At 40.5% G+C, this 13,390-nt stretch overlaps 1 pseudogene; it reads left to right on the top strand.

The window, feature by feature from the left end:
- On the top strand, positions 1 to 2,375 carry LOC122048552 (annotated as a pseudogene).
- The last annotated feature ends 11,015 nt before the right edge of the window (positions 2,376 to 13,390 follow it).

Genomic DNA, 13,390 nt, shown 5'->3' with positions numbered 1-13,390 from the left:
ATGGATAAATTTCTTAAAAGAAAGTCAATGGTAAATGAAGAAACAAGTCAAAGAGAAAAAAGTAATCTAGAGTTACAACATGTTCCCTTAAAAAAATCTCAAGTTGAAATCAATTTGGATGATCTTCAATCAGATCCTGGGTTACGGGTAAAGATTTCAAACTATGATCCTAATGATCGGGAAAAAGTGAGAAGAGCTTACCTGCAGAAAGGACCTTGTCAACCTCGCAATCATAATTTTCCACAAAGAAAAATCGGTAAAGCATCAAGAAGATTTTGTCCATCTTGGTTTAATGAATTTGGAAATTGATTAGAATATAGCATAAGTAAAGATGCTGCATTTTGTTTGTGTTGCTACTTATTCCGACCAGATTTTGGAAAACAAGTAGGTGGAGATTCATTTACTTCAGTTGGGTTTACTAATTGGAAAAAAAAGAGATTTTTGTTAAACATGTTGGAAGTTCAAATAGCGCACATAATCAAGCTTGGCAGAAATGTGTAGATTTGATGAAAGAAAGTCAACACATTGAAGTTGCTCTTACCAGGCAAACAGAGCAAGCTCGCAATCTTTATAGAGTCAGGTTAACTGCTTCAGTTGATTGCATACGATTTTTGTTACGCCAGGGGTTAGCTTTTCGAGGGCATAATGAATCTGAAAGTTCATTTAATCAAGGTAATTTTCTTGAACTTTTGAAATTCGTTGCAGATCATAATGAAGATATAAAGAATGCAGTTTTACAAAATGCTCCGGAAAATAATCAATTAACTTCTCCTGAAATTCAAAAAGATATTGTAAATGCTGCTTGTCTTGAGACTACAAATGCCATATTGAATGAACTTGGAGATGAAGTGTTTGCCATATTAGTTGATGAATCACGCGATATATCAGATAAAGAACAAATGGCTATTGCTTTACGTTATGTAAATTTGAGAGGCATTGTTGTTGAACGTTTTCTTGGGATTGTTCATGTTGGTGATACTTCTTCCCTGTCACTAAAAAAAGCTATAGAATCACTACTTTCATATTATGGATTGAGTATAGCTAGAATTAGAGGACAAGGATATGACGGTGCAAGTAATATGCGAGGAGAGTTTAACGGGCTCAAAAGTTTGATTTTGAAAGATAATCCTTTTGCATATTATGTTCATTGTTTTGCACATCAACTGCAACTTACTATTGTTGCAGTAGCAAAAAATCATCTCCAAGTTGCTTCTCTATTTAATTTGGTTGCTATTGTAGTTAAAGTAGTTGGAGGTTCATGTAAAAGACAAGATATCTTTCGAGAGAAACGAATGGCTGAAGTTAAAAAAGCACTTGGAAATGGAGAAATTTTCAGTGGTCGTGGCTTAAATCAAGAATCTGGGCTTAAAAAAGCTGGTGATACTCGTTGGGGTTCACATTATGGCACATTGATGAGTTTAATTGTGCATTTTTCCATTGTTCTTGATGTTTTAGAATATGTAGTGAAAGATGGTGCTCATTCAGAACAAAAGGCTGAAGCTGCTGGTCTTTTGGATTCTTTAGAAACATTTGATTTTGCTTTCACTTTGCATTTACTGAAGAGCATTTTGGGTGTTACAAATGAACTTTCCCAGATTTTGCAGAGAAAGAATCAAGATATTGTCAATGCCATGATACAAGTTAAAATCTCAAAAAAGAGATTGCAATTGATGAGAGATAATGGTTGGGATGATTTATTGAATGAAGTAATGATGTTTTGTAATTGCCATGATATTGTAATTCCAGACATGAATGAAGTTCGTGTTCTCAAAGGTAGATCAAGACGTAAAGCTCCAATTGTTACCAATTTACACTACTACAAGGTTAGTCTATTTTATGAAGTCTTGGATATGCAACTTCAAGAGCTTAATGATCGATTTACAGAAGTAAATACTGAATTGCTTCTTTGTATGGAATGTCTTAGCCCAGAAAATTTGTTTTCTGCTTTTGACAAGGAAAAGTTGCTTCAATTTGCTAAGTTTTATCCCGCAGATTTTTCATCAATTGAGATTCTGGCATTAGGTAATCAGCTTGATAACTATTTTATGGATATGAACTCCAGGAAAGAGTTTGCAAATTTGAAAGGAATAGGAAGTCTTGCGAGAGAATTAGTTGAAACAAGAAGAGATATTGTATATCCATTGGTGTATAAGCTTATTAAACTTGCACTTGTGTTACCGGTGGCTACAGCAACTGTGGAAAGGGCATTTTCTGCTATGAAGATTGTGAAAAATCGACTTCGAAATCGAATGGGAGATCGGTGGCTGAATGATTGTTTGGTTACTTTTATTGAAAAAGAAGTTTTTGATACAATTGACAATGAATTAATATTACGTCGTTTTCAAAATATGTGTACTCGTAGGGAATTCTTGTAAAATATTTTGTTATGTAATTTTTGTATAATATATTGTGCTTTAAATATTTTGCTCCACTTGATAGAAGGGGGCTAGCTTCACAATTCTGGACAGAAAAATTTCGTGTATTGTATCTGTTAAGTCATTCAAATTTCAGATATGGCTACAAGCTTATTGTAAGGCCTTTTAATCCTACAAAAACTTTTATATTGTGGCTGCTGTTAAATACAGGAACTTAACCCTTTACTTAATTTTCCAGCTGATTTTCTTTGATCTATGCAAGAAAACAACAATTGAGAGTTTCATTTCTACTAATCATGTTATTAAGGTGCTTCCTTCTTTTCTTTGACTTACCTTCTGTATTTAATAGAATCACATACAAAGCTATTTATCTTCTGTTATATGCAAATTCTTGCAAAAGATGTTCAAGGTCAGAAATTTTCCAACTAGCTTATTTACTTAGTTTTTACCACTATATAACTAGCTTACTTTGTCCAATTCTTTCCCAATTTAATTTATTAGATTCATATCCATCACCAAATTGGTTAACAAATTCTATTTTGAGGTTCAGAATTACTATTTTACATTGTGTGATACAAAGAACCAAATCTTCATGTGGGTTTAGTTGCTTAATCAATTAAGTTGCAAAATTGTACTATGACCTGGTGAATGATGCTTCATCTTTTCTGAGTAACTGTTTTTTCTGATACTGTATAAATTTATCAAAATTTTCTATGCTCATTAGTCATTAATGTAACTTCTGTTTATATTTGTATAAGATCATTGAGGATCAAAAGCTCACCAACTTCATAATCAACAATGGCATTCATTGCCCCACCTGTTATAAGGGGCCTAGCTCCGCCCCTGGTCCACACCATGGCTGCCGCCACGCCAGCTATGCCGAGGCGGAGGCGAACGGCGAGAAGGTACGTGATCGGGCCATGGAGCGCGACGCAGAAGGAGGAGCAGTAGGTGACTGGGAGGGTGATGTTCTGGGAGCGGAGGAAGACGCGGAGCGGGTGTAGTAAGGACAAGAGGAGGAGATCCGGCGAGGCTGCCGCGACGAACACCTGCGCTGTCGTCGTAATCTCCGCGTCCTGCCCGCATCGGAGGAGGATGGTGCGGGCGTTGAACCAGAGGAAGGCGATCGGGAGGGAGGCGGAGAGGAGGAGCAGGGTGGCGCGCTGCAGGGTGAGGCCGGAATCCATGCGGCGATCCCCGACGGGTTCACCCCCTGGGCTATAGTGTGGGTGGGTCCAGGCGGCCGGAGGGCCGCCTGCGGTGGGCAGATGGCCGGCGTGCGCGCGAGGAGGCGCGGTGAGCGGATGGCCGGCGGGCGAGGAGTCACGGTGAGCAGTGGCGAGAACGAACAAACACAAAAAAAAACCTTATATTTAAAAAATAAAAAAATATTTAAAAAAATCAAATTTTGCAGATCGCGGATGAGTCCGCATGGCCAGGTCCGTATTTTAACAAAACTCTCTTTCTCTCTCTCTCTCTCTCTCTCTATATATATATATATATATAGAGAGAGAGAGAGAGAGAGAGAGAATTGTTATTCTACGGACCTATTTCTACGGAATGCTACGGACTTGTTAATGTGGTAAAATAGCGTCATATTTTTTTCTAAAAATATCTGCGTCATTTTTTCTTCCCTTTTATTTTCCTCCACCAAACCCCTCGCAGGAGGGTGCGGCAAGAGTTAACGTCACGACGAGGGAGGAAAGGGCGCGGAGAGGACAGGGCTCCATAGGCGAGGAATCACACGTGTGTCCTCTAACCAAGCACTGTGGGAAATCACGTAGTCCGGCGAATAACTTCTCTTCGTTCTTGAACGGGTTGGAGTACTCGTGGTCCCAGCTGTCGACGCCCTCCGGCAACGCCAGCTCTCACATTAAATTGTTCTCCGTCAAAGATAGGATCTTGCCATTCTTCAGCCTCTCCTTGGAATCAGTCCGCTCAATTCCTCCGAAGTAAGGCTGGTCCAGCACCAAGCCGGTGATGCTCAGCGGGGCCAAGGAGTCCTGGATCGCCGCCACACGGAGGGAGGTGTGGAAGGTGATGGTCGCGCCCGCACTGTCGCCCATGAGGAAGCAGCGGGAGAAGTCGGCGCATTCGGTGAGCGGGAAGGGGAGGTTTCCCTCCGCAGAGGCCCCCATGGCGTGGGCCCGGAGCCAGAAGAGGGTGTCGAGGGAGATGCGGAAGATGATGAATCCACCACTGTGGATGTAGACGATGACCGGGAGCTTGGATCTGGTGGGAGGCAAAGAGGGTGAGGGGAGGAAGAGGCGAATACCGGTGCCGCGGGCGGAGTCAAGTGGGAGGTCGCGGCAGAGGCGGGCGGCATCGGAGGACGACGAAGAAAGGGGGAAAATGGCGCCCTTGGTGAGGGAGAAAAAATGACGTAGATATTTTTAGAAAAAAATATGACGCGATTTTACCACATCAACAAGTCCGTAGCATTCCGCAGCAATAGGTCCCTAGGATAACAATTCTCTCTCTCTCTCTCTTCTCTTCTCTCTCTCTCTCTCTCTCTCTTTATATATATATATTTGATGTGGATATGGGTTGAGGGGTAGAGATGAAATTAGGAGGGAGAAGGAGGGCATTTGAGTCTTTTTACTAGTTAGGGCTTGAGGAAAGAAAAGGAAATACTGTAGCATGTAGAAAAGGAGTTTTTTTTGTTCGTGTTTTTCAGCCGCCGCCGCCAATGGGGATCAAGGAAAGTGCCTTCTTCCTCCCTTTCAATCTCACGCTCCTCGCCGGCGCCGGCCGCCGGACGCCACCTCCTCTCCTCTGTCTCTCTTTCTTCCGCAACTAAACCACATCTCCAGCTTGAAGGAGGTTTTGAGGCCGCGTTTCCTTCTCCACCGCCACTGCCATCTCTCCCGGATGACCCACGACAACAACCAAGGAGCGAGGCCATCGGACTCTCCTTCCTCTTCTCCCTCTCTGCATGCCAGAGCCCTCCTCTTCCTCATCTCCTCCTCCTCGTATAACCTCAACCGCGCTGATACCGCCATCTCCATCGTTGCCTCACCTCACAGCTCATCCTCCACCGGCTGCTGCTGTGAGCCACCTCCACGCCTGCTGTCTCCCTCTCTCCCTAGCGACGGCCAACGCGTCCAACGGCGGAGCGCCGCTCTCCACCTCGCTTTCCACGCATGATAGCCCCTTCACTGGTAGCTTCCATACACGGCAGCCCCTTCGCGCCGGCAGCTTCCATACACGGCAGCCCCTTCGCCGGCAGCTTCCACGCACGGCAGCTCCGTAGCCCGCAGCTGCCACACGCCGGCAGTCCAGGTGTCGGTAGTCCATGCGCCAACTTTGCCTCGGTTCCGATTCTATGTCGCTGTGGTATGTCGATCCCTGTGCCGATCCATCCAAGGGTGTGTAGTATCCCGAGCTACAACCGTACTGCACATCACTATATTGTTTTGGCCTAAGAGCGGTGGTGGAGTCTCGATCTATATGTCATCGGCCTGGTGTCTCGGCCTGCTAGCTGCGGCTGTCTTTCGGACTGTGTGCTCCGTATATCTAACCTTCTTGTTGCTGTTATTTCTCGACCTGCGTGTCGAAGTCATATCCCGGCCTGCGTGTCGGAGTCTTATTCTGGCATGTGTGTCAATCTCATGTCCCGGTCTTGTGCCGTTATTACCTCCCGGTCTGCGTGCCGGTGTTTTATCCCGACCTGTAGCTCGACTTCCAGCTCCATGACGCATTCGGCTCTGCTTCATCAAATCCAGCCCTATATCCTGATCGGGCATCATCTACTCCAGGTCGCGACCACTCGAGCAGCGTCCCATCCGAGGGCGCCCCCTGGGGCAGGGTATGTTCTTCGTTCATATTTCATACGCATTTTCATTATTTTAGGGTTTAGTCTATTACTTATATGTTCGTTGGATCTGCCTCGAGTCTCGGGGTACCAGGGACCGGGGGACCCGGTCACTGGCTGCAGGTAGCGTTAACCAGAGGACTTCTAAAGACTTGGTCAACACAGAAGTCATTTCAGCACACTCCCCTCTGGGACGTCGCGATTCGGTCAACATTCTCGTTAAATCACCCGACAGTTCGTCTGACTCAACTTACGGACGAGATCAAAAAAAAAAAATATATATATATATATATATATATATATATATATATATATATATATATATATATATATATATATCATTTTCTCTCGTTTATTTTGCAGCCATGTGGTAAAAAGGCGATTCGCTCGTCTCTAGCGCCCCCGTCAATTCGTCTCTAGGTCAACACGGAGGAGGTAAATCACGGATGACTACTAATTCTTAGTACAAATGACCAAAACATAAAGGAGATTATGCTCGATCATCAACTATATAGTAACCAGTCGTCATCAACGTTATCAACGATGAAATCACGAATGTGAGCTTGCAGCTTAGCTGGAATTCACGGCTAGTCGGCTACGGAGTCGTCCACGAGCAAGCGACCTAGCTAGTCACGGTTCGCAGCCTCTAATTTGTGATTTTGGCTTAAATTGAATTTATTTATGTGATAAAAGATGAGAGTTGCGGTAAATATATACTTACATAATAATAACTAAAAATATTACAAAGAAAATCAAAATAATATTTATTGAGGGAAACTCTAAAAATAATGATATAAACATCTACACAGAAGATCAATAAATATTTCATGGACTAGATTATTGAGTCATTTTCTAAAATAAAAGTAATGAAGTTGAGATCGATGGATCATGCTCAAATAAGACGTTTACATCACATGTCAACTTGGCCCCCCAACTTCTTAAAATTTCAATTGAGGCCCCTCTGTTGGAGTTGACCCACAATCTTCTTTCTTCTTTTGTGTGTTTTTAAATTTAAATATTTAATTCTTAAAACCGTCAGTTATTAGGATAAATTTAAAAATACACATAAAAACTCGAATGCTTACGGTGCAACTTAGCTTGAGACGGATTTATACAAGGGCAGTACGGAGTGTAGCCCAGAACAGATGATATAGTTATAATAAAAAATAATTATATTCATCCTAAATATTTCTTCCCCGTCTTAAAGTAACACTAGTGATATAATAGTCATGAAATGACTATGATTAATTACTTATGTTTAGCTGCTCGATTAAAAAATATTAAGACAATTCAAATCGCAGGATGATACTCTAATTTTTTTTACAACTTTAATCCTTGTAAATCATTCCATAAAAAACATAAATAAAATTGGATAAAAACACAAATGGCCTTTCTTTTAAATCATTCTCCTTTTTCCCATTAAACGCTCAAATAATATATTATCTTATTACATGAATAAAAAAAATATAACTAGGATGTATGGATTTTTGTGGATTTGACGATCGGCGTTAAAAAACAAAAATGATCTTCCTAATTTTCCCCCCCCCCCCCCCCCAACACTTTTATCTGTCATTCCCGATATCTTTTCTCTTTTTACTCATCCTCGTGTGTTTCTCTATTGTTGCTCATGACTACGGTCACTCTCTCCGTAGCCAAATCCTCATCCTCAGAGGTATAGTCATCAATATGGTTACTCTCGACCGTGATTGCCACAACTGGATCGGCATGTCATATGATCATGTCTGAAAATTGAAGAGATGGTATGCTGAGAACACTGGCTTAGTTGTTGACTGAAAGAGAAGACTTTTTACTTCACGAAAAGACTTCCTTTCAATCCTACGCACACTGAGACGAGCAAACAAAACGTTATTGTCGAGAAACTAGCTAGTCCTAGGCAGGGGTGGAGCCACACTTGGACTAGGATGGACTCCATGTTAGTATTAGCCATAGTACCAATTATGAGATGATTGTAAAGGACACATTATTGTATCATATATCATTATTAATAAAAGGCAAAGTTGGTTATTATATTTATTTCAGTTCAGTGCCAATTGAATAAGTATAATAATGTCCTTGGGTTGTAGGTTCTTATCTACAGTATATCAATTGGTTGAATTGATAGTGAGATATTGTAGAGAACACTACTCTTAATTATTCCTAGTCGAGCATTAATATACAAAGACAATATTAATGCGTTGAGACTAGCATGTAGGTCAACGGATGACTTGATCTCACAAGTCATGGATATGAGATATCAGGTTGACACATGATTATATATTAGAGAATATATACTGATCCGGCGGTAAGAATGCGGGGCCCACCTTCTGAAGGGTCCCAACCTAAGGACGGATGGAGGGTTGGCCAAGCTTCCGAGCGGAGCTAGAGATAACCCATCCATGGGCTTGGGTTTCCGACGCCAAGGCAGGAAGATCGGAGGGTCGAGCGGAAGTCCGCTCGGCTGGGACCGAAGGGCCGATCGGGTGGTCCATTCGGCCAGGATAGGGGCGAGGGTACAAGGGTGGCCGAGCGGCCTATGCGCTCAGCTCGAGATATGGGATATCAACAGAAGGATGATTAGGCCGTACACAAGATCGCACGATGGAGGATCTTGCCATCACATCATGGAAAGGTTGATACAGTAGCAGTATGGTCTCATGGACGTCTGCCTGACAGATCCATATTTGGGCATGGCCCTTCTGACAGACCCATACCTGGGCATGGTCAAAGGCAGGTGGTTGCTTCGACTGGTGCGCCCAGGTTTCTTCGAGAGGTCTATATAAGGCCTCCATTTCTTCACCGGAGGTATGCAAATCTTCATCTTGAGGCCACCTATTCGTTATTCCTCGCCTGACTTGAGCGTCGGAGGGCCGTCGCCGGGACACCCCTCCCGGCTCGGTTTTGCTGCAGGTTCGCCGGAGCGCTCGAGGATCCAGCAGGGAGCGCCACGTGCCCAGTGTCCGTTGACTCCTGGTTCGGACAGGATCATATACTGAATGACCCGCCATGAGAATGTTTCATGGATTGTTATATGAGTGTCATAAACATTCTCATGTGATTATTGGTATGAATAGTTCTTTGACATGAAGTCACTACGGTTCCCTACATAAGAAGTTGTGTACTTTGGTATCAGCAAACGTCATATGTAACAAGGTGGACAATAAAATCGATCACTGGGTATGCAATGAATTATGCGGAGGGATGTGAGTGATGTAGATGAGATCTATCCCTTCCATATGACGGAAGCGATATCTGTGAGCCCCTTGATTGAACACAAGAAAGCATGGTCATGCGCAAATGAGTCAATATGAAATATTGAACTTATTTGATTGAGTGTGTCTACTTAGAGATCAAGAAACACAAAGGTTGATAAGAGGATGACACGGTCTATGCCTCATTGATCAACCTAGATATCAAGGATAGAGGGACCAAGTCATACAAGATAATAGCCACGGACAGGTTAGGTCGGATCTCGATTTTCTCGTTACTTGGGTAGCAATGATGTCTTGCTAGATGTCACTCATTGCTTATGTATCTAAATGTTGATTTAGATACATTGTCAACGTTACGAGAACCTATAGGGTCACACACAAAGAACAAGTAGATTTGGAGATGAGTTCATATGATGAATCATTGGAATTGGACTTATTGAGTTAGACTCAATTGGATCTAATTGTTGGATTAAGTTCAATTCAAACTGGACTCAATGAGTCAATTTCATTAATTTGAATTGTATGAGATTAATTGAGTAAGACTCGATTGAATTAGACTTGAGTTAGACTCAAGTGAGGAGACTTGAGTTAGACTCAAGTGAGGAATGAAGAAATTCATTGAATTTTGAATTCAATGAATCATGTCATTTAATTTTTGAAATTTAAATTTAAAATGAGAGGTTTTCAAATATGTCCTAAATGGAGAGTGAATGATCATTAAGGCTCATTAATGGAATTAATGCACATTAAGTGTTTTCATTGGATGAAAATACTTAAGTCATTTTTCCTCTCATTTTTTTGTAACTTCTTCATTTTTGGCTTCTTTCTCTTCCTCTCCTCTCCTATTGGCCAAAACCTTCTCAAGGTTGCTAGCACAACCTTAGGTGGTTTCATCTCCATCTTGTGAGTTTGTGAGACAAACGAACGCTTGTTCGTGTGGATACCGTAGAGGCGTGAACGTGAGATCGTTCTGTGATCCGAGCTGTCGTGAGTCCATGAGCACGCTACAAAGGTATAATACTATCATGTTAGAAAGCTTAGTATATGTAGTAATTTCTTTTTCCCTTCGCATGGATCTTCTAGAGAAACTAGTATTTTCCGCTGCGCATTTGCGTATTTAGCGCATCTAGTTCCTTACACTCCAGCCCTACCCATTTTTAAAAAATTACAACTAAAATTTTATTTCAGCTTCATCGTCATTTTATTTCCACCCATATCACCCCCATAATAATTTTATTTCAGTTCTTATATCTCTCTATTGAATTATTGAATGGTTGATTGTCAAAAATTTTAATTAAACCTAAATTTCTCCTTATTTGCCGCTTCACCTCACTACGCATACCGCTCTATCTGCCGCACGAGCAGCTGGTGCCGCCACCTTTCTTGTCCCTCCTCGCAGGCATCTAGCTACGACTTGACTAGCACAACCGCAGTAAACCTTCTTTCTATTAGCGCGTTATATTTGTGGGACATTATTATAGTCGTTACCCCCAGTCTTGTCATCGCTACTTTTCTCCCTGACCACCATGACATTACATTCATTGTTATCCTTGTTGATAGTCTTGTCATCACTACTCTCCCTGCCACAAGCGATGTCGACTCCGTCCTGTCGTCACATCTCGACTGCAACCACCATCGCTAGAACACTAATGCATGCGATCAGCCCCAGATAATTTTAAATCTTGGCTATGCTCCTAGACCTGGTGAAAGCCTTCCGATGCTCTAGTCAGTATAATTTCGGACGGATGAGTGAAGAGCAATAGAGAATGTGCGCGTGAAAGTAAGTTTCAGATGTTCAGAGAGTGTACCTTACCAACAAAGAGGACCCTCTTTATATATCACCTCTCAGAACCTCCGTAATCATGAGATGACTAAGAATGTCAGAGGTTGTTGGGTAATAAAAAGTGTACAATCTAGGCAATGTGTAATCATTATTTGAGGAATCTTCCATTTACTCATATGCATACTTCTTTTGTCGTTTATAGCTTAGGTTGTTGATGAGGCAGTTGAATGAATATCCTGTTATAAGTGGTTAGCTGATGAGAGACACAATAATCCATGAAGAAGGTTCCAGCAAAATATTCTTTTATATGTGGTTATTATTCTAACAGATTGTTAGGATTCTCTACTCATGTTGTCGGCTGAGTATATCTTGATCGACCTATATATATAAAGCCGACAATCTTTATACTAGTCCTTGCATTAATTGCTTTGTTATGTATTGAATGATGTTATAAATTCGTTTGGAGAATAATATGATGCATTAGGCGTATTGAAAGTCTGTTCAAGAAGCCATATGATAAACTATGTGTTGGAAAAACCGTTTGAAAGTCAATATGAAGTTAAGTGTCTTAAGACTGACTTACACTTTATTTGGTCTGGCATGCATAGAGAGATTTATGAGTATCAGAGAGATCGACCCTTATTCTGACCATACATATGATTAGTTGATTGTGAGGTGGGTTGGACATTCCAACCGACCTATAAGGTCGACCATCTTTAAACCCGGTCGACTATTGAGTGGCAGGACATGTTATCTTTTTAGTTCAAGAGTAAAACACTAAACCCTTTATATTCGACCGGCTTAAGAGTCGGTCGGCCCTCTCTCGATTAGTTTGTAATCCGGTCGGGCCAGACCTGAGAACCATAGCGCTAGGCGAGCAATGAAGTCAGGTGGGGAATACTCTGTTCCCTTGACTTTGACGGTGATATCACCTTGACTGCCACGTCATCTTTTGAGTTCATTCGTTATATCCTGTATCATCATCCATTCTAACTTACCCTTATGTCAACGTCGGAGACAAGTTATGGATTGAGATTCCATGCAAGATTCTCAAATATGACCTTGTGTCATGCTCATCAACCGACTATCTCTATGATATTTCACCATCAGCGATAGACTTTTTAATATTGGTGTCAGCGCATGAGGTGTTGTCACCATGAGGTATAGGGTTCGAATGTCGATAAAGTCAAGGTAAATGTCTCCTTCATGTATTAGTCATTATTCCAAATACTAGTAGCCGCCCGTGATTTATCTCCTCTGTATTGATTCTGAGATGACTTGACGGGGACGAACGTATTCATCTTTTTCTACCATCATTTAATATTGGTGTCGGCAATTAGGTATTTTAGTATGACCTTTAAATTTTCAACCTCTATAAATTAAATATTATTATCGATAAATTAATAATTTTATTAATAAAAATGAAAATAATTAATTTAATAAAAATTTAAAATTTGATAAAATATAGAAAAAGATGAAATTCACTTAATATGTATTCGGATCTCTCCTGCGACATCTTTGGTGAACTTAACCAAGTCGGGAATAGTCCATTCCGCACCTAAAATTTAATTTTTAAATATCTAATTAATAGTTTAAAGTCCTCATCGCTGCATCATTAAGCTGACGCTTCTTCTTCCACTTTGTTAAGTCTCTTTCTTGTTATTTATTTGTTTATTATTTTAATCTTTTTAATTCTCATTTATTATAAAATATTATTAAATTTCCTCCGAAAATATAACCCTTTTATCCTATGGAAACCACCAAATCTCAGCAACACGGTGACCTTGTTATTAATATCTAAAATTTGCACATACCCCCACTAAAAATTAAAATTTTAAAGGTTATCCCTTTCAAAAAAGAGAAGGTAATTTCTCTTGATTACAATTACTTTGTTATTCGTTTTTGATAAATTTTTATCTACATATTCTATAAATTAATACAATAAATTGCTATTAGATAAAATTTGGTCCTACTGATATTTGATATTAAATAAAAAAAATTAGTGGAATATTTCTTTTTGGAAATTTCAACTTTTGTTTTAAAAAAATAGAATCTACGTTAGGAATAATATAATCAAACTTATAATTTAATACAATTTTTAATATAATGTAACTTCTGACCAAGTTGTATACTATCTATCTAATCAAGTTATTATATATATATATATATATATATATATATATATATATATATATATTTTTTTTTTTAA

The sequence above is a fragment of the Zingiber officinale genome, chromosome 2B, assembly GCF_018446385.1.
Source record: "Zingiber officinale cultivar Zhangliang chromosome 2B, Zo_v1.1, whole genome shotgun sequence".
In the NCBI taxonomy this organism is placed as follows: domain Eukaryota; kingdom Viridiplantae; phylum Streptophyta; class Magnoliopsida; order Zingiberales; family Zingiberaceae; genus Zingiber; species Zingiber officinale.
The sequence above is the reverse complement of the archived record's forward strand: the minus strand, read 5'-3'. Positions and strand labels throughout refer to the sequence as shown.